The sequence below is a fragment of the Rhineura floridana genome, chromosome 9, assembly GCF_030035675.1.
Source record: "Rhineura floridana isolate rRhiFlo1 chromosome 9, rRhiFlo1.hap2, whole genome shotgun sequence".
Taxonomy (NCBI): Eukaryota; Metazoa; Chordata; class Lepidosauria; order Squamata; family Rhineuridae; genus Rhineura; species Rhineura floridana.
This window is the reverse complement of record NC_084488.1, coordinates 99436950-99458910: the sequence shown is the minus strand read 5'-3', so window position 1 is coordinate 99458910 and position 21961 is coordinate 99436950.

Sequence of the window (21961 nt, the reverse complement as noted above, 5' to 3'; positions counted from 1 at the left end):
TATGTTGGGGTACCCTATATGATATATCACTGTGATTGGGGGACTCTCCCCATCAAGAATAACAATACATTTATGCAATCAAAATCATCAGGCTTCTGATATTATCATAAATACATAATGATGTCATAAAATCATAAAAAATAAGTAACTGGGGGTGCCCACCCCAAACTCTGCTGTGGGCCAGGACAAATCATATACCCCAGGAAAGGGGAGGGTGTCCTCTACGAAATGCCACTGCGTCCCGCCTGGCCCTGAGCTTCTGCTGGGCGCAGGGCACGGAGGAGGGCATCTATGCAAAATCAAAGCAGACCAAAACATACAGGAAAAAATAAGTAACTGGGGGTGCCCACCCCAAAATCTGCTCTAGGCCAGGACAAATCATATATCCCATGAAAGGGGAGGGTGTCCTCTACGAGATACCAGTGCATCCCATCCGGCCCAGAGATTCTGCTGTGCACCAGGCATGCACGGGTGCATCAATGCAAAATCAAAATGGACAAAAACACGTAGAAAAAGATAAGTAACTGGGGGTACCCACCTTGAAATCTGCTCTGGGACAGCCCAAATCATATACCCCAGGAAAGGGGAGGGTGTCCTCTACGAGATGCCACTGTGTCCCACCTGGCCCAGAGCTTCTGCTGGGCGCAGGGCACAGAAGAGGGCATCTATACAAAATCAAAGCAGAAAAAGACACACAGGAAAGATAAGTAATTGGGGTGCCCACCTCAAAATCTGCTCTGGGCCAGGACAAATCATACACCCCATGAAAGGGGAGGGTGTCCTCTATGAGATGCCAATGCATCCTGCCTGGCCCAGAGCTTCTGCTGGGCGCAGGGGAAGGATGAGGGCATCTATGCAAACAGAAAGGGTAGAGAATCTTCTTACTCTTACTCATCTCTCAGACCTCTTTCTGAAGTGAAGGGTCAAATCTGTAAAGAAGTTCGGAGCAGCCACATTAGAAGATAAGGGCAGGGCATTCCAGGCAGGGGGTTGCCAACCCTGCTTGGATATAGATGTCTTTGCAGAAGATCCCTAGTCAAGCTTTACCAACAGCACAATCCAAACTATATCTACTCAGAAGTAAGCCCTGTTGAGTTCTATGGGGGCTTAGTCCCTTAGTACGTGTGTTTAGAATTGCAGCCTTCAGGGGCATCAATCTTTACTCCCGAATGCTCCCATCTAACATCTCCACAACACTAGGCTCCTTTCTTCCTACAGTGGCCTTCTGGTGACTGGCCTGGCCTGAAGGCACTTAAACCCTTCTTGCCGAAAGCAAGTAGGCGAGATTAAATGTTCCCTACCCAGGCTCCATCTTTTAGCTAAGATGTCCAGCTTAATTTCCAGTCAGATTTTTTTTTAATTGTACGCTCCAAGCAACTGTGGTTGATGCTTAATGTATCATACTTAATGACATCACTTGGGCCCGCCCCATGACATCACTTGGGCCCGCCCCTAAAATCTCAGGTTTTGGGATGCTTCTGACCTGACAACCCTAAACTATACATCTCTCCGAACTACAGGTGTAGACCTAACTGTACAAGCACATAATCTCTGTTTTACAGCAAAACCCTAGGCCACCCAGCTACCACTGCTTCTGATGGCTCTACCAGCAAATGTCACACACCATATTTTGGTAGTATAGGCCACATTCACACTGTATATTTATTCCACTATTATTCCACTTGAAACAGTCATGGTTTCCCCCAAAGAATCTTGGGAAGTGTAGTTTGTGAAGGGTGCTAAGTTAGTGAGGCCTGATTGAAGAAAATATCAACATTAATATCAATATTTTTGAGGCCTTTAAAAAAAAATCAACTTCAGCTGCAGAAAACCACTAGAAAAAAACCCGATGTGTTTGTTTGTTGTTATGTGCCTCCAAGTCGACTATGACTTATGGCGTCCCTATGAATCAGCGACCTCCAAGAGCATCTGTCATAAACCACCCTGTTCAGATCTTGTAAGTTCAGGTCTGTGGCTTCCTTTATGGAATCAATCCATCTCTTGTTTGGCCTTCCTCTTTTTCTACTCCCTTCTGTTTTTCCCAGCATTATTATCTTTTCTAATGAATCATGACAAAAAAAGTGAATAAATAGGAAATCTGGTGTCAAATTCGAATTTTGCAAAATTTGAGCACATCCCTAGTCCCTAATGCCAGTGACAGCAGCAGATGGTCCTCTTTTGCCCCAAGGTACAAGCCATCAGGCATGCTTTTCTTCCCTTTTCCCTTCAGTCCAGAGGCAAAAGTGGATGTAGCAATGGATGCAACTGTTACCTTTTTACAGTAGACTATATTCCAGCTATGCAAAAGTCAGAGGTTTCTACACTCACATAAATACATGGGCTCCTACTGGGAGGAAGGACAGGATATAAATCAAATAATAAATAAATCAATAAATAATACTAAATAAAATACATATTTCTCCATTAATCACCTAGGCTAGCAAAGGAAAGTTCCAAGGGCTGGAAAGAGAGGCACAAAGGGCTGCTTGTTGATGTGTGCGGTTGTTGCGTGACAGCACACGTTACTTTTGGAAGTAAAATGGTCAAGAAACATCACAGAGGCAATAGATCTTGTTAAGAGTCCTTTTTACTCGGACATTAAGGCTTGTAGCAGTTACAAGTAGCTTCCCCCCCCCTAGACAGAACATCTCTCTCCGAAAGCAAAACTTAGACAGACACTAACAAAACAACTGTTAGAACGTTTCCCCAGTCGCTATCTCGATGGTTGCCATGGTACCGGCCTTGGCTGTCCGTTCCCAGGCCAGACTCAGGCTTTGCAGCTGATAACACTCCTTCTTCCCCAGACTTCTTGAAACTTTCAGACTTGATGAAAAACAACCTGTGGTAGTAAAGCCTAATGGGTCAACACTGCTCTGGGGGGCCAGGCCTAAGATTCCCCACCTCTGGTCTATGGAACTATGGCTTAGCAATGGCTGAGCTCTTGCATAACGAAGGGCTTGGTTTGGTCTGTCCTAAACCTTGGAGAATATGTCCCTGTTTCCCAACCTCCTATATCATCATTCAGTTGGGTTTCCAGGCAGCAATTGTGCAGGTTATTTAAGAGCCAAGCCCAGGAGGTCTCAGCATGAACCATGCCTTGTGAGAGAACTGGATGGAACAGCAAAACTCTCTGCAGACGTCTTTGTGATTGGTTGGGTTTATTGGATCTCAAGAGCCTGAATAGTCTTAGGCCCAGAGGAAGCTGCCACAGCAGATACTCTTTGTTAAGTTATGTTTAGAATTTTAACAATCTGTCCTGCATCTTTCCAGTGACTTTTAAGAAGTCAGATATGTGTCACTGTTCTCACATTAATATAACGGTTATTGCTTACCTCTGTATGCCCCCATTCCCCCTTTGCTTCTGAATTTCCTATGCCTGGTAATAATTGACCCTTTTGCTTAGTGTGGGTTGCCTTGTTTCCCAATTAGGCAAATAGGTATGAGATGAAACTGGGGATTGGAGGAGTGGCTGTTGATGTCACAGAGGCACAGATGCCTTAAAATATTGAAAACACTGCTATTCTCCAGTGCAATGTATGGGGGAAATAATGAGGCTTTTTCCAGGTAAAAGGTAGCTAGTTCTTCAAGCCCTGACTCCTGCCTTCTTTTCATTCTTAGGGATGCCTATGAATTTCTCCCCCCAATGAATTTCTCCCCAAGGAAATAGTTTTCATATCTTTGCCTTCTGCAGAATAATTCAGAAAGACAGACAGATTGATTAGGGATAAATGGATTCCACCCCATCTCATTTCATTCCTTTATTCTGTGGGTTTGCTTAGCCCCAGGTTAACACTTCTGATTCCTCTAGTTTAATGTGGAGAAGTCCTAAAATGAATCCCAGAACTGCAGCGTGGGCAATTGGCCATAGCTTTCTGTTCCTTCTGTTCATTTAAATCTTGTTTTTTCCCCATCCAGGTTATTAATGCACACAATTATCTGCACACATTGATGAAACACAGTGCGAAAAAGAATCTTGATGCCATTTTGATGGTGTGCCCAAGTGCTTGTGTGCATTGGTAACCCGTATTGGAGTGCGGGGAGAGAAAGAATCAAAATAAATATGAAGTGGCAGCAAACCTCTCATTTCTAGTGGCCTGTAGAAAGTCTAGAAATAAAAATAGAAGAATACTACTAATGCATCAGTGCCAATCCAACATGCACAAAAAACAGGTAATTCAGAACCCCAAAATCGGGGGGGGACTTAAATTGGAAAGCATTTTGTGAGCACCCCTGTGCAGACGTTTGGGGTGTGATTATAGAAGCTACTTGGTTTCTCTTCCCTGCTCTAGCCAGCACCTCTGTCCACAATTTGTTATATCCCTTTAGCCACAAAAATGTGGTAGCAATAAAAAATGATGTTAGGTTTCCAGCTGAGGGTCTGCAATTCAGTCGGGTTTAACAACCACCAAATGTAAGCAGTAAACCTTTCCCAAGGTTTGTCGAGCTGCTGAGATGTTTCTTCTGTGCCTAAATAATAATTCTGTGCCTAAATAAGACTGTTGCTCTTATTGAAGAGGAAATAAATATGTGCTGGGAACCACTCAGACAACTGTTCCTCATTCCCTTATGCAAAAGACAGAACCTTCTCTCCCCACCCCCTCAACCTGGTATGCCAGAATACGAAATCCAAAGGCAGCTACTGTAGCACAAAATCAATAGGCTGTATTAGAAAACTCAAAAGCTAATCAGAGCCCAATCTCTAGGCATGATGTACTCCTGCAGAATCATTGCTTCAGGACATAACTCAATTCTCTCAACACCACCGACTGCAGCTTAATTCAAGCATTTAGGGGAAAATGAGAGTCTTTAAAATATACATTTTCTTCTTTATTGCTTCCGAGTGAAGCTTTGGCGCAGTACTGTAATGAATAATGATAACATACATTCTTAAAAACCGAAGCTTGCTCCGTCATTATGCCAAAATAGGATAAGGAGCCCTGCTGTGTAAAGCAATGAGACACCATTAGTAAACATCATCTCTCCTTTGTAAAAAAATGAAAAGAAAAGAAAAACCAAACAGGGAGGATGGATATTGTTACCTATTAAGCATTCTGCTCATATCTCCAAAGTTAAAAAGGCCTCTGCTTGGTTGCTTTAATTTGCAGAAAATGTGGGTCAAGTGATCTTGGAGCCAGAATGTCAATACCTAAAGAAAAAAGGCCCAGATAAATGGAAATTGGTTGGGAAATGATGAGATTGGGGCATTTGGGAGTTCAGATAAATTAATAAAATTAGTCCTAGCCTTTTCAAATTTGAATAAATTGGAATAAGTGTCTGTTATGCCAGCACAAGTGAAAATGCCATTAGAGTCAAGGATATTAGGGAATTTCACAGTGTGTTGTTGTTTGTTAGGCACATGACATCATCTATGCTAGTATACTTGCAGTACATGCAGAGAGAGAGAGGGAGCAGTCCTAAATGGAGTTGGAAGGATGCAAAAAAAGATGGATTGACCAAGGTGCTGCTGGCCTGAACAGGCTGGACCAGGAGGCACACACACACATGCCCAATTGATTCTAATGGAAGGGAAGCCAGTTCCAAGATGGCCTGGATGGATGGGCCAATCCTGGGCCTATCCAACAGAACAAAGGAAGCATAACCAACATCCAAAATGCTCCATTTTGGGGCTTGACCATAGCTACTGCAAGTGGGAACACTGCCAGTAGTAGTTGTCCACAGGCATAGCAAGGTCAACCATGGTGAATATGACCTTCCCACTGGTGGAGTTTTCCTCTGTGGACAGACAGGCACCTCTGCCCAGTCCTAAACTCTGGCCAGTGGATCTGAGGGTTAAGATTGCTCTGCCCCTCCTGATTTTTTCTTCTGATAGAAATGTTCAGAGTTATTAGATACCAGATAAGTAGAGTCCTGGACACTCTTCTGTTCTATGATATAGAAAGGACATTATATTCAGCACTGCTTTGTATGCATGTCCCAGGGCAGTGCGAAGAGGAACAATAAAGGATCCTAGTGTGGTCACATTCTTCCTGTGGCGAGGAAATCCAAGGAAACGTAACCGCAGTACATGTTTGCTATGAGGTCCCCTGGCAAGGGGACATCAAAACCTTCATGATTGGCTGCAAAAGGAATACCAAATGGGTAATCTGGCAATGTAAGTTTTATTTGCTCCCTTGTTACAGCACTGGAGAGCATCAAGGCTGCCTTTGGTATGTTAAGGTACCTGTTCCCGAGACATTAATATTGTTTCTCAACGTAGGCTCCAAGGAAGAAAACCAAGGCGTAAAATGAACATCCATGCCCTTCAAGATCCTATTAAGCGAGCCTGCTTTCAAACAACTCTCAAGAAACATCTGCCGACTGAACTCCCTGAAAATGTCGAGGAACACTGGATTAAACTGAAGACATCCGTTATTGCAGCATATGAACAAACTATTGGATGACAAACTAAGAAACTTCAGGATTGGTTTGATGAGAATGATAGTGAGATTGAACATATCATCGACAAGAAAGGGAAAGCCTTCCAGATATGGCAGAAAGACATTAACTGTGCTGCTAAGAAAAAAATCTATGCCAGTGCAAAGGCTGAGGTCCAAGAAGAACTAGAGAACTTAAGAACGCCTGGTGGATACAGAAAGCTCAAGAAATCCAGCACTTTGCAGATGCTCACGATACACGGGGCTTTTTTAATGCCACAAAGGCCATCTATGGACCAACAAATTACGGTACAAATCCCTCACATTCAATGGATGGTAGCAAACTTCTTAAGGATAGTCTATTGCACTGCGCTGGAAAGCGCATTACCACGACCTCCTTAATTGTAACTCTATTGTGGCTGGTAAGGTCTTCTTGCAAATTCCACAACAACAAACTAGAAACGAGCTTGCAGTATCCCCTAATTTAGATGAAGTCAGTAAAGCCATCAATCAAACAAAGAACAACAAAGCTAGTGGACCTGATGGGATTCCTGCTGAAGTCTTTAAAGAAGGTGGGCCTGAACTTACTCAACAACTTCATAAACTCATCAAAAAAAAATCTGTATGAGGGAGGAGATCCTGGAAGACTTTAAGGATGCCATAATTATCACCCTTTTTAAGAAGGGTGATAGAACAGATTGCAGGAACTGTCGAGGTATCTCTCTTCTTGCTACCTCAGGTAAAATCCTTGCAAGGATCCTCACAAACTGCCTCCTGCCGATCTCAGAGGATGTCCTCCCCGAATCTCAAAATGGTTTCCACCCTTCTAGGGCGACAGTGGACATGATCTTCATTGCATGACAGCTTCAAGAAAAATGCCGGGAGCAGAATCGACCTTTATATATGGTGTTCATTGATCTGATTAAGGCCTTTGATATTGTGAATCGAAGCGCTCTCTGGACCATCCTTCTGAAAACTGGATGACTCCTTCATGACAACATGACAGCAACAATTTTGGACAAGAATGGCTTTCAGAGCAATGCATTTAGAGTCGGATCAGGTGTAAAACAGAGATGTGTCATTGCTCCTACCTTATTTGCTATCTTCATTGCTATGATTCTACACCTTACTGAGGAGAAACTTCCTACTGGTATGGAAATCATATATCGAACAGATGGAAACCTTTTTAATCTCAGTAGGCTGAAAGCAAAAAGTAAGGTAATGTCAACCTCTGTTGTTGAACTTCAATATGCCGATGATAATGTAGTCTCTGCACATTCAGAGAAAGATCTTCGAACTATCATAAATGTCTTCGCAGAAGCATATGGAAAGCTTGGGCTCTCGCTTAATATTAAAAAACCCAAAGTGCTTCATCAACGGGTGCGAACTAGTCCCTCTGTAGCACCATCAATCCAGCTTAATGGTGTGATGTTGGAGAACGCTGATCACTTCCCCTATCTCGGCAGCCATCTCTCTGTAAAAGCTGACATTGATGCTGAAATTTAACATCGTCTGAGCTCTGCGAGTGCCGCATTCTCCCGAAAGAAGCGTAGAGTGTTCGAGGATGGGGATATTCGCAGGGAGACCAAAATGTTTATTTACAAAGCCATTGTACTATTGACCTTACTGTATGCCTGTGAAACATGGACCATTTATAAATGCCACTCCAACTTCTGGAAAGATTCCACCAACGCTGCCTCTGGAAAATTCTGTAAATTACTTGGGAAGACAGACAGACTAATGTTAGTGTTTTGGAAGAAACAAAGACTACCAGTGTCGAAACAATGATCCTTCAACATCAACTTCGCTGGACCGGCCATGTTGTTTGAATGCCTAATCACCATCTTCCAAAGCAGCTACTTTACTCCCAACTTGGACAGGTTCATGCAACCACTTCTGTGCTGGATCCTTGCCATTCTTGGCTAATAAAAGCTAGCAGGGATGGAACAGCCAGCTGGGCCAGAGAGGTGATTAATGTATCTCTGTGAGAGGGGGTGGTCCCTGGCTGCCTGAAAGAGGCGGTAGTGAGACCACTCCTGAAGAAACTCTCCCTGGACCCAGAAAATCTTAATAACTATAGGCCGGTAGCAAATGTTCCATTCCTGGGCAAGGTCCTTGAATGAGTGGTTGCAGGCCTGGATCCATTTCAGTCGGGTTTCAGGCCTGGTTTTGTCATGGAAACAGCCTTGGTCGCCCTGTATGATGACCTTTGTCAGGAGAGAGACGGGGAGTGTGACTGTGTTGATTCTCCTTGATCTCTCAGTGGCTTTCGATACCATCGACCATGGTATCCTTCTGGGGAGACTGGCTGAGTTGGGAGTGGGAGGGACTGCATTGCAGTGGTTCCGCTCCTACTTGGCAGGTCGCCTCCAGAAGGTGGTGCTTGGTGAACATTGCTCGGCACCCTGGACTCTCCAGTATGGGGTTCTGCAGGGGTCAGTTCTGTCCCCCATGCTGTTCAACATCTTCATGAAACCGTTGGGTGCGGTAATCCGGAGCTTTGGAGTGCGTTGCCATCAGTATGCTGATGACACGCAGCTCTATTTCTCCTTTTCATCTTCTTCAGGTGAGGCTGTCAATGTGCTGAACCGGTGCCTGGCTGCGACAGGTTGAGCGCTAATAAACTGAGGCTCAATCCAGACAAGAGTGATATGCTGTTAGTGGGTGGTTCTTCTGACCGGATGGTGGATGTCCAACCTGTCCTGGATGGGATTGCACTCCTCCTGAAGGAGCAGGTTCGTAGCTTGGGGGTTCTCCTAGAATCATCTCTGTTACTTGAGGCTCAGGTAGCCTTGGTGGCACGGAGTGCCTTCTACCAACTTTGGTTGGTGGCCCAACTACGTCCCTATCTGGGCAGGGATAACCTGGCTTCAGTTGTCCATGCTCTGGTAACCTCCAAATTAGATTACTGCAATGCACTCTACGTGGGGCTGACTTTGAAGACGGTTCGGAAACTGCAGCTTGTGCAAAATGCTGCGGCCAGATTGGTAACAGGGACCAGATGGTCCAAACATATAAAACCGATTCTGGCCCACTTGCACTGGCTGCCTTTATGTTTCCGAGCTTGATTCAAGGTGCTGGTTTTGACCTATAAAGCCTTACACGGCTTGGGACCACAATACCTGATGGAACGCCTCTCCCGATACGAACCCACCCGTACACTACATTCAAGATCAAAGGCCCTCCTCCGGGTGCCTACTCCAAGGGAAGCTCGGAGAATGGCAACAAGGGAGAGGGCCTTCTCAGTGGTGGCCCCCAAATTATGGAATGATCTCATTGATGAGGTGCACCTGGCGCCAACATTGTTGTCTTTCCGGCGCCAGGTCAAGACTTTCCTCTTCTCCCAGGCATTTTAGCATGTGTTTTATATTGTTTTAAATTTTTAAATTGTGTTTTAAATTGTTTTTTAAAAGACGTATTTTAAATTGTATTTGTTTTTAGTTACTGTAAACCGCCCAGAGAGCTGCGGCTATGGGACAGTATACAAGTACAATAAATAAATAAATAAATAAAATAAACGTAAGGATGGAAAACGGAACATCGGTGGACAGCAAAAGAACCTTAAAGATGTTCTTAAAGTGAATCTAAAAAAATGTAACATGAACATCGAGAACTAAGAAGTCTTGGCCCATGAACATCCCAAATGGAGGTCAGCTATTATCAAAGGTGCTGTGGACTTTGAAGAAGCACAAATACAGGGTGAACAGGACAAATGAGCTAAGCGGAAGGCACATCAAACAAATCCTCATCGCGACCATCTTCCATCTGGAAACCTATGTCCTCACTGTGGGAGGCTGTGTGGATCCAGAATTGGCCTCCACAGTCACTTATGGACCCACTGTTAAAGACCTTATCTTGGAAGACAATCTTACTCGGCCACAAATGATCGCCAAAATGACTTCTCATACAAAACATATGCTCCACCACTGGGTTCTGGGTCATTGTGCTTTACCACCGAGCGATGAACCTTCTATGGGCTGGTGAGATTCCAGTGCCCATGTATTTATTTTTTAATTATTTACTAAACAGCTTCATCTACTGATTCACAGCTTAAAGTCATCAAAGCGATGTATGACATTAGGAGCAGGCATTGGAGCTCATGGCTGTCCCAGCACAGCCTGTGCCAGGGCTAGAAGGAAGGAGACAGCCTCGTAACATCTGGCCAGTGCTACAGTATACTAAGTTTAACAATTAATTTATTCTTCGACAGGGATCTGCTGTATGGCCACCACATTGCAGCAATAAGTGACAGAGACTCTGTGGAACAAGTTTGCAAAAAAAAAAAAAGAGGTAAGATTATTTGACATTGATATTAAAGTTGTCAAATCGTTGCAGTGAAAATTGTGAAAATTTTAATGAAATGTTTGTGCCTTTCTGACAGTCATTCTCAACCATTGTTCCCCCATTGGCTGCTTCTAGGATGCCATTATTTCTCACTTGTAAGGGCTTCTCACTGTGTGCTTCCATCCCATGGGAGGAAAGAGGGAATGCCTTTCCTTTGTCAAAGCAACTGGGCTAGTTCCTATCACCACACTGATGGTTTTGTTGCAGTGGTCACTTATGACAGAACATGGGTGCATAGGAAGCTGCCTTATGCTGAGTCAGACCATTGGTCCATGTAGCTCAGTACTGTCTATACTGGTTATTTATTCATTTATTCGTTTTATTACATTTCTACCCCGCCTTTCTTTTCATGATAGAAACCCAAAGCGGCTTACATATGGTTCCCAGGCGGTCTCCCTTCCAGGCACTGACCAGACCTGACCCTGCTTAGCTTCAGCAGGGCGCTGGCCTTATGTGCCTTCAGACTATAGCCTGGGACAGCGGCTCTCTGAGGCTTCAGACAGGGGGCATTCCCAACCCTACCTGGGACCATCTACATACAAAGTGAATGCTTTACCAGTGAGCTATGACCCTTCCTTCCCCAATCATGTACAAAATAGTCATGTATGGTGTGTGTTGAGTAGGACTGCTATGATTACCACACACATGAGGGACAAGTGGATTATCTAACGTGTAGAGAAAGTCACATGGCATGATTAGCACTGCCAGTGGTGGCGATGCTGTAAACCAATTCCCTGGTCATGTATAATGCTTTACATCTAAACTCTTTTTTTCCTCTTACATCCTCCTCTCCTAACTCAAGCCTCCAAGAGATATTAAACATTACACTGAGTAAACAAAAGCTAATTAAGCAATGCTTAAAAATGCCCCAGAGAGGCAGTGAGAAAGAGATGTACAGATCGTAGGCACAGTCTGGTTTTGGCAAGTATGTCTAATGTGACAGCACATTCAACCTACTCTGTGTCTGCATGGAATCCAGCATCTGGCATGGCAATAATTACTAGACATCACAACATTTCTTGGAAACTGGCCATAGATATTACACTCTATACAGTAGCAGGCCTTCTGGAAATATTACAGTTTTTTCAGTACATCACTACTCATCTCATTAATATTTACTTAACCTTCTAATGTCTGAAAATTACCTATTTTTACAGAGATTTAAATGTTTTGTAGATTTGCTTGGGAGACTATTTAAAAGAAAAAAATATTACTATTTATCAACGATATACGGTACTTTGTGTATGGAATGCAATGTTTTAAAGTGTGGGAAATGCCTTCTCACAGGAATGGGGAACCTGTGGCCCTCCAGATATTGTTGGACTACAATCCCCATCATCCCTGATCACTGACCATGGCTGGCTAGGGCAAATGGAATCTAACAACATCAGAAGGAACACAGGTTCCCCATCCTTGCTGTATCATGTATCTATCCTGTTTGTACACACCAGGACGTTAGCATTCTGTTATTCCTATTTTATAGACTAGGAAGGAGATTGTGAGACTGTGTATTGCCCATGTACACACAGAGATTTGAACCCATGTCTCCCAGAGAAAATCTCATGCGCTGTTCATTGGATCATTAGCACTATTCATGTGTTCGAATACATGGTTTAAGCTAGGGAGGGGCGTGGAAATACATGTGTGGGATGTGTCTACTCTGTCCCCAACTAGGGATGGGGTTCGCTCTCTCATTCTATTCCATTTTTCAATTCATCAGATGGGCTGCTGGTTCCTATTCACTATATATTGTGTTCTGCTAGTTATCACGATTCCCAGATCTCCCTTTTTTTTGTTATTCTCCCCCCCAAAATTATGTAATTTTCTCCATTATTCCTTATGCTACTGTATATTTATCTAACGTATGCAGCAGCAGCAGATTACAAAAATAATTACATTAATAATTATGTAATTCTTCCGCACATTTTTAAAAGAAAATTATGGTGCCACGAATGCACGCAAAGATTGGGAGTCTGTTCAATGATGAGATGAATGTGCAGATTATCCCAGAATTTGATACCAAATCCAATTTTGTGAATATTCTACACCATCCCTATCCCTAATCTTCATGCACTGAGCAGGAAAGTCTGATAGGGTTTGTAAGTGCATTCAGCTGAATACGCTTGTAAGAGTCTCCACAATCAGGAATGCCGCTATAATGAATTTTACAAAATGAAGCCCCCAGAGGGTTCCCTTACCTCAGGGTTCATCTAGTAGGTCCCAGATATGGACTCCTTTAATCATTCAGCTCCTCAGGTCAGCTTTTTTGCAAAAAGCAACGTTCTGGCTCACCACTGAGCTTTCAGTTCAGACAGTTTGATGTATAAACAAACCTACAATTGTTCTTCTCTCTTCCCCCAACCATTACAGCCTTTACCCTTTAAGCCTTTTTTGTTCAAGGGTTCTGCACAAACACCAGTTTCCTCGTACCTCTTTCCATGATCCATCTCACTTTCTTGCTCACTCAATCTGTTTCTCTTCTCATCACAGCAGATGCAGCACTCTGAGTCGGTCCAGACCCTGTGACTCCCACCAATCCAGTCTTATGCTGGGACAGTACTTTGCAGGGTGTTCTTCTCCTAAAGCTACTACATGGCCTTTTCCTTCCAGGCTGGCCATTTTTGTACCCAGGTGAATTGGAAGGACACCAGTGTGGACACCAGTCATTCCCACCCACCTGCCTTTAGGATGAGGCAAACCATGCCCCAGTGTTCCTCTGCTTTACCAAGTGTCATTGGCCCCATGGAGGACTCTGGTGGAATGAATGTTAAACAAAGGAGGAGGAGGAATGGGACCCTGTAAAGGGGCCCAGTGGACTGCAGCAGGAGAGGGCTGAAGCAGGAGTAGGCTTCAGTAGTTTAGATGGTGGCAACTCCACCCTTGTAGTTCCAGTTACAAATGAAGAAGTGCTGTCTGACATTGAGCTGGCTCCTGTCCTGCTTCTCAGCTCTGCCATGCTGCCTGACCTGCCACTTGCACCTCCTCCCAAAGAGGAGGAATTGTAGGCTCAACCAGAGGCAGTATTAGAGTAGGATCTAACTGAAGTGCCACCAGTGCTGTCACCAAGGGTGCATTGGCTGATGCGCAGACACTACCAGATACCTCCAGCTTTTCAACCTGTTCATAGTAGTGCTCGGTTGTTCACACAGTCTCATTCAGAAAAACCTTCCCCATGCACACTGAAAACCCACCCTGTGTCTATTTAAAGAGTCACAAGGGGCATGTCTGATTGCTGTGACAATGCCTTAGCTTGAGAAGACATGCCTAGTTATGCAGACACAGAAGCCTGTATAATCTGTAAGGTGATCTATGAAATGCTCTGAACTGAGATTTCACATTAAACATAACAGAGAATCTGAGTCTGAAGCCAATGGGGTTGGCCAGAACACTGATCCCACCTCTGTCTCCACACTAGGAATGTGCAAGAATTGTGCCCAATTCAGATTTCATACCAAATTTTCCATTAATTTGCTTATTCTGTATTGTTACGGATCAGATTTTTATGTAGCGATTTTCTGCAACCATTTTCTTTTTACAAAAAAAGCCTCTAATGGGTTTATATCAAGAACAATAATTTTATTGCTATTTCCTTTAAAAATATCAAATTTCCTTTCAAAATATCAATATAAATATCCATATTAATATCAATGTTATTGGGGAGAGGAAAAACAGATTGGTAAAAGCAGGGCTTGAAGACAAAGAATGAATCTGAATCAATACCGGCCTGTTAAGTCCATGGAATGCTTTTGAATCAGCTCCAGTCTATGGATCCCATCCCTATTCCATACCTTTGTTATCAGGGCCTTCCTTCTACACATGTTCAGCCAAATGTGCTTACAAGTCCCCTTCTGGCCTTTTTGTTGAACACAGAAAGGTTGAAGATGAAACAGGCACATCCGCCCAGCATGTATGGGGATGTTGGGGGTAAAGCTAGCATGTACGCACCGCCTCCCCTTCCCCATCTTAAGCTTGCAGACATTCTTTTGGAAAGCATGAATATGGTTATTATTTTAGTTGCTTTTCAAACAAATAACATCATGGATTGAGCTATAACTCTTTTAAGAATGAAGTAGAACCATGACTTAATTGGTTTATCTTAGATAATTTCTGGAACAGACTTGGAGATTCATCCATCATTAGTTTGGGGAGTTCCTGGATTCAGCTTTGATTCTTGATCCTCTAGTAGCCTGCATGAATGCTTTCCTCCCAAGTTATATCATGTGTGATAGTCCAGCTGTAACACTTCCTTGAAAACAAGGTTAGGCCAAAATCTATTTCAGCTTCTTGGATTGATTACTTGCAACGTGCTTCTACATCTGGAAGCTTCAGCTGCAGCAGAATTCTGCTAGCCAGCTGCTTGCTGGGGTCAAACACAGGGAGCTTGTTTCTGGTTTGAGTTGAGGTGCCTGTTATTTATAAGGCCCTAAATGTCAGCAGATGTGTGGGGACTTCTTCTCCAGTATAAACAAACCCAAGACCATCTGAAGTCATCTTGATTTTAGTACTCTCCCTTCATGGGCAGTTCTTACCTTCCCTACTAACCCCATGTGCTGCCACCTCCCATCAGAAAAAATCCTCCCTCCATGTAGCAATTAGGCTTAGGGAGGGAGAAATGGGGCCATTCACATGAAATTGACATTTGTCTAAGCCTAATTGTCATGTATGGGGGGGAGGTGGAAGAGACAAAAGGTGATAAAGAGAAGGGGTATCAAAGGAAGATAGGTAGGTGGGTGGATGGAAAGCAGAGAGAGAGAGATAAGGAAGGTTTAAATGACTGAATAAGGAGGTATGAGGATGGGAGGGAGGTTACTTATGGTTGTAAAAGTGGTGTATGGTTGTATGTGAATGAGTGAAGTGTGCAGGTGAGTGGATGAGTGAACAGAATTTGGATGGATGAATGTGAATGGATGTGGAAAGATGGATTGATCTGTGTGAACGGGGTGTCAATCCCCCACCCACTTTTTGGGCCCATTTACTATCAGTACGCAGCCCCCAACCACCTTCCCTTGAGGGAATGACACCCTCTACTTTAACAAAGTTCCCAACTTCTCTTCCAAATGGTAAATTAAAACAAAATATTTGTTGTTTTAATGTACTATTGTGTACAAGGGTTGGGAACCTTTGCTTCTGCTTATTCTTGGGCAATAGTGAACATATTTTTGTTTTATTTTTTGAGATGTAGGATTTCTGTCCATTTCTGGAAAGCTGATCATCTCTACCTTTCTTTGAGTGGATGAAGAGCTGCTGACCCAATGCATCTTTCCATTTCCTTGTTTTGATTCCTGGTGCCTTTCTGCTCCTCCACTACAAAGAATTGTAACAGAATTGTATTTCTTTGTGCCTTGTTAAGGAAGGGGAGATCTGTTTTTTAAAAGTCAGCTGTAGCCTCCCATTTATCACCCAGAGCTCATTTCTACAATGTGAAGAAAAATAAGGAGACATGGTCTCTTCTACCTGGTTCGGAAGAATGAGAAGTCTCTAAGTTAGTGTTTTTTCAGAGTTTGAGGAAGGGTACTCAGCTATGTCAAGCAGGGCTCCATGTGTCTACAGTGGTCTTTATGGATTTTTCAGGTAAAATGAAGCAACACCAGACAGCTTGAAGATTTATTGCCCTCACCCAGTGCTGTCAATCAATGCAACAGCAGCAGCAGCAGCACACAGTTATCCCTAACCATTTGGACTGAACAAGAGGAAGGATTCTCTGTTTCCATATTTCGATAAAAGACAAAGCTGTGGGAAGGGTTCATAAGGTGCTCAGTGTCGTGGTAAAATTCTAACAAGTGGAGGCAGTGATTTAAAAACTGATAATTGATTATAATGAGGGTGGTTTTCTGTTTCGTATTTCCCTGCCTGAAGACTGCACAATTTCAGAGTGCAAGTTTATGTTCCCAAAGACACTAATAGAAGTGGTCTCTTCAGGCCTCCACAGAATGCACTCAGCAGGTGTGCCTCCTGAAGAGCAGGTCACCCAGCAGAAGCTTCTGCCTGATCCAAAGCTCATCACAGCATGAAACCTGCTCCTTTCCAGAAGAATGGAGGGTGAGTGGTCTGTCTGGGAAAGAGTGAGTTTATCATGTTCAGTATTTCCCCCTTTTAAGATCAGTTTGTCCAATTCCCACTGTTTCTTCAAAAAGTCCACATGAAAAGGTATTATTTATGTATTTATTTATTATTTGATTTATATCCCGCCCTTCCTCCCAGCAGGAGCCCAGGGGGGCTTAAATTTATACGAATGTGTGTGCTCGTTTCTCCCAATATATGTATTTTGCTCCATATATGCACCTTGCAAGCACTTTCTCCCAATTTAATGCATTTTTGTAAAAAGAAATTTCACGAGTATACACATTTTTGTGGGCACTGTGACCTAGTGCATTGGTTTTTGTGTGCATTTTTGGTTCCATCACAAAATTCAGACAACTCAAATTTTCAAGAATAGCTCCTTATCGGTTCTCATATTGTTTTGGGAAGTGCAACTTTGGTAGATTAGCATTAAAATGGGAACGGAATGAATTTCTCTCCCATCCCTAGTTCTGTCTAGTACTGTGCTGAAACCTGTCTTCTAATTTCCTCAGACTTTTCTTTCCCTGTGAAAGATGCTTCCACTTTTCTGCTTCACTTGCACAGTGCTTTAGCGTTGCTTTAAAATGTTGGTGGGTTTGGGGTTGAATTTAATTTATCACTGTGAGATGGCTGAGTGTGGGGTACGTGTGTGTTTTCTTTTCATTAAACATTTCCCCACCACTTGCAACCCTCCTGGCTGCTTGTGCTTCCTGATCTTAAACATTCCCATGAGAGGAGTTACCCCATGACATCTTCGGCCCAGAGGCTAGCTACCAAGCACTTGATATTAACACATTTATGATGATTTTAAAGGAGAGGTCTCCTTTTAAGAACATCTTCCCACACTGATGTCTTCAATAGTAAAAAGAACACACTAAAAGAACAGTACCAATGAACAGCTGTGAGGTGAAGTGCATGATAGGTAGCAACCCCATGCTTAGTGGAAAGCCCAGATGAAGACATCATGGGGTTTTCAGGAAGGATGGGTACCCAGGAAGGCTGTAGAGTGCAGTTGGATAAGACTTCATGATGACTTCTCCAAAGCCCACCACAGTGTGCAAGAGCCCCCCATATTAGGTTAAGGGAACGAGCCCAAATGAAGGGTATCTACTGAACCAAGCCAAGATTTGTAGGCCTCTGTGTGGCAGGAAGATTCTCATCTGGTTGTCACTGTTGAGTTCAGACCACAAATCAACTTTGCTAAAGATTCTTGGCCTCCACAAGCCAGTTATCTACTGTAACTTCATCATTCCTACACAATTCGTTAATAGCTAATACCTCCCCTAGTTGAAACTAGTTCTGTTATTTTCTTCAGGTTTTAGAAGTTCTGCTTTATTTTTTATTTTTTCAGCTTCAGTTTTTGTCAAGGGGCAGTTGTGGAGTTATGGAGCCACTTAAATAATTTGCAAATGAGGAATGACAGGCTTTAATGTAGCAAATCTTATTCAGGGAGATTATTTAACCAAGGGTTTTTGTCTTCTGCAGTTCCACAGAATAAGAGTGGCTGAAAATAACTTCTAAATTTGCCAACTCCAGCATGCTCTGTTGCTTTCTTAAGTAGACAGAAATTGTGCACGTTAGAAAACAAAGCTGTGCCTCCCTCAGACATTATGGTACCTTCTAATTGTAGTGACAGTGGCAAGACCATGTAAAGACATATTTAGCAAGGATTTGTTTTACTTATATAAATCTCGGAGCTTGACATGTTCAATTATTTCTGAACCAAGCTGAACAGACAGATTTGCATCATGATCCTGATAAGGAGATCCATACGCTTAAATCAATCTATGGGCATAAATGGGATGTGCATTCTGATATACATCCAAATTCCAGTGTTCTCAATCTACAGTGTACTACTTTCCATGGAATGTGCTTTCCAATGTATATTTGAATGCACATCCCCTTCCATGTTATGGCACAACTAGTCACATGTAAACAGCATTTTTTACATGTAACTAGAGTTGTATTGGGCATTACTGTTTTGCTTTTGGGGGATTTCCAAAGACAGGTAAATTTATTATAACTGAAATTTGGATTTTCAGAAGATGAAGAAAAAACCCCTTCAGCCACTTCAAAACAGCCTTGTTGCATTTTGAAAGCATGATGTCGCTACATTCCCATTGGGCTATTCTGTGGTAAATTAGGAACACCACCAGTTCACTCCCGCCACTCAAAGCAGCAGCAAAAAGCTTTGATCGTTACAGTTCAAAGTTTAAAAGCCTCTGTCACTTCATCTTCTAATGGGAAGTCAACATTCCCTGAAATTGCTATAATTTACTCTACTCCCTGAAAGTCACACACACACACACATTTTGCAGGGGATGAATGTGTATTAGGGATACTTAACTCACACTGTCATGGTACCACACTTGCACCCTGCACCCAGGACCAGGAGGGGAAGCGAGTTCCTGCCAAACCAGAGGGTTCCCTCTCTGCTTGCCCAACCTTCCTGCTACACTCACTGCCACCAGGTGAAAGAATGTATTTTTCTCCCAGGCTGCCTTCCACCAAACTGCCTAAAATTCCCTTGTGTCTCCTCCAGAGCACTTCAAAAAGCATAGAACTTGGCTTAGATGTGGGGTGGTTTTAAAATAATAGAGACCACAGTGTTTTATGAATTAAGATTTAAAGATTACTACAAGGATAAAAACATAAAAAACAAACTGTTTCCAGGCCCCTGTTCAGGTCCAGCCATATTTCTTCTACTCTTATCTTTTTCCATGTTGTAAACATAACAAATCAGTGCCCATCCCAGTATGTGTTTTTGAATATTTTTGTGCTGATGGTCTGATGGATGGCCATATTTGATGAGTGACTTTCCCCCCTCTCCCCTGCAGCTTAGCTGACTTCTTAATGGTGGCTAACTATAATTATGACATATTGAGCTATGGATTGGTTGAGATTATGTGGTAATACATGGAATTGGTGTGTGGGGAGCTGTGCTGGAGGTTGGGCTACATGGCCTTTTGGGCTCTCCAAAACTCTCTGGTTGTCAGAGCAGCACTGTCTCACTGAGGAAATCCTTCATCTTGCAACTTGCGCAAATCTGAGCTGCAAGTAGCTGCATGTGGAGGAGCCTGTTTTGGCTCTGACCTTGTCCTTTCGTTAGATATTTCTAAGCACTAAGCCAAAATCCTATTGTGTACCTTAGGCAATATTTCTAAAGCTTTCTGCTGCAGTTTTGAAGAGGGATTATAGTCGACACATTTGCTTCATGCTGCAGACATCGTGGCACATAAACAAGCCGAAATTGCCTCTGGAATATTTCTGAGATTCCAGTTCAAGGTTGAGAATGAGGATGATGCCCCCAGCCATGGGTGAACATTATGAACTGACCGATACATGGTGAGGCAAATTCAAACCATGCAGGGAAACCCTCAAGACCATAATGGCAGCAAAGGCTGCAGTTCTGTGCATTTTTAAATCCCACTGACTTCTGGTTTTTCAATGATATATGGAAAGGATGGAGAACCTGTGACCCTCCAAATGTTGTTGGACTACAGCTCCCACTAGCCCTGATGATTGGCTGTGCTTACTGGGGCTGATGGGAGTTGAAGTGCCAATAACATCTGGAGGACCACAAGCTCACCATCCCTAATGTATAGTATAGATCGGGGATGGAGAACAGCCATCCTTGGAATGTTACAAACTCTGGGGCATCCTCATCCAGTCTGAAGGATCCCCTTCTTGTACTGTCCCTTCCCTGTTACAATTAAGCTGGAAAAAAGCCAATGTAAGCCTTTTTTTTCTTTCAAAGCTAACTGTGGCACAGGGGTAGGGTTTTTTTTGGGGGGGAGGGCAAAGATGAGGGAAGGGCTAACCTTTCCCTCCCTGTGCACTTCGACCCACTGAAAACACTCCATGCCATAACTAGGCTGGGAAAATAGTATTCTGCTGATTCCAATAGATACTGCTCTTGCTTATTATTTGGATGTTATGTTGTAGATGATGGAATGGAATGCTTCTGCCATCAATGTATTTTGCAATGTACTTTGCAGATGTTAACAGCATAGAGAGAATAGAAGTAGTAACAAATAAGGCTGCAACTTTCAGTTGATTGATGGGTTCAGTTAATCAATTAAAACATTTTGAGAGACTAAACGAGCACCCTTGATTAATCAGTCATCAGTAGATTTTAATTTTTTTTAAATAGTATGGAATTTCATTTTGAAATAAAGTTAAAAATTCAGGCAAAAAAGGGAAGAAAACATATACAACATCTCTAATCAACGCGGAAATGAAGCTCATTGATTTCATACTAACAGTAATTGGTATAACATGGGTAAGCTTGAGGGACAATTAGAGTAAAAGAGCCAAAGGAGAGGCTCAGTAACTATTGAGTATTGCAAGTACTTATAATAACTAGATGACAAGCATCACCTGCAGAGATGCCTTTCATACATTTGAGTTATCCTTCATGCAATAAAGGCTGATGTTGTGGATCACCACTGTAGGGCCAGGCAGAGTCTCCTGCACCGCGCATTATCAGGAGGAGCACTCAGAACATCCGAAGAAGGTCTTTGAGCTGGTTCAAATGTGACATTGATGGAACAAGAATCAACAGACCTTGTGCTTTCTGTAACAAAGCAACTATACCTCTTCTGCAGACAATCTAAAGCTGTGGCGACAGACGGACTAAGGAATAATATCCCAGTGCCAGGCCAGCCCCCAAACTCCACTCATTGACCAAACTTTTGGACAACTTGTATTTGTGTAGGCTCTGTACAAAAATACAAAATTTCTATACAGTGAAGCCACATGGGGGAAAAAAGTGCTCTTGTTTTGGGAAAAATAAAAATGGGGTGATAAAATTTCCATGGTTTTTATCAAGCCTAATCTTGTTTTACTGCCTTAACAATGTAAAATATTTCATTTATGACTTAGTTAGAATATAACTAAGAGTATGAATGCCTTAGTTTTGTATGCAAAATTCTCAATTATAGTCCACTTCCTTCTGTCGGTCTTGGTTAGAGTTTAGTTCCCACCCAAACTTTCAGATTTCTCTATTCTTGGCACCCACAACAGGTATTTTTCAGTTGCTACCCAATGTCCTTCTGATGTTTTTATCTTCCAGCAAGATAGGACATTAATCCCATTCTGTAGCAGGTGTGCATGTCATAGCTGTTTGACAGAAGAGAGGAAAACATTGAACAAAAAGGAGGAGCCAGGTCAAAAAGACAGTA